Source organism: Labrus bergylta, chromosome 21, assembly GCF_963930695.1.
Source record: "Labrus bergylta chromosome 21, fLabBer1.1, whole genome shotgun sequence".
Lineage (NCBI taxonomy): Eukaryota > Metazoa > Chordata > Actinopteri > Labriformes > Labridae > Labrus > Labrus bergylta.
This window is the reverse complement of record NC_089215.1, coordinates 23,043,764-23,044,850: the sequence shown is the minus strand read 5'-3', so window position 1 is coordinate 23,044,850 and position 1,087 is coordinate 23,043,764.

Below are 1,087 nucleotides of genomic sequence, written 5' to 3'. Positions count from 1 at the left end.
GCAGCTGTCTTTGTCTCATTGTGTTTGTACTCTTTACTTTTCCTTCAATCAAATCTGTCCCATCTCCGTCCTGCAACGAGAGGAGAACATTCCTTCAGACTGTCACAGAAGTGTGCCAGATGCCTTTTCACAGTCATGTGACCGCCCCCCCATCCCTATCTCCTTGTTGTGTGGTTAACTCTACTCTCATAGCAGTTACAGCTAGCATGCTTTTTCCCCAAAAACATGTTTTCTTTACATGATAAAAATATACATTTCATAGTGCAAATCGAGTATGTAAACACTTTTCAAATGTTTGAGCAGATACAGCAAATGACAATTGACCTGATCTTCCCTTTTTTCATAATTACTCATACACACTTCTTGATGCACTTTGTCTATTTATTGGACATTTTGTGGATGTGTCTAAGTGCATGACTGGAAACTGTTTGACAGAGATGAGTCAGTTATACTACAAATAAATCTACAAAAGCCTTCCATTTCTTTTTTTTAAACTATTAGCCATCTTGCAGATTTCAGTAACACCTAATAGGGGAAAAGGAGCCTCCTCACAGCACTCTTTTTTTTTTTTTTTTTTTTTTTTCTTCCCACACCTTTTTAAAATTAGATATAACAGTTTAAAACCATTCCTTGTTAATCGATGTGTCGCAACTCCTTGAATAGAGATTTCATTTTCAGTGGGTGTGGCACATCCTAATGCATCTGCAGTAATATTGTATTTTAGAATGCAAAGTGTTGGAGTAATTCCTTTGTTACAGTAAGAAGCATCGACTCTGAGCTATTCATTCAGGATTCACACTCTGCTAATCGCACATGCACTTCTATATTTAGCCTCTCCTTTGGGTGTTGGTCTGGCGCATCTCCTGAAAACCACGCTTCCCTGCCTCGAGGAGTAAGATGCTTAAGTGTTTAACTCTACACAGAGATGGGTCTCTTCTCGGACAGCCCCCTGCCCCTTAAATAAAGGGGAGTGGACAGGGGGGGGAATAAGACGCAGACTGAGGACGTCCCAACAAGTAATGTTTTTATGCACATGAATATAGATATTTGGTTAATGCTTACATTTACAACACATTGTAATTGATTA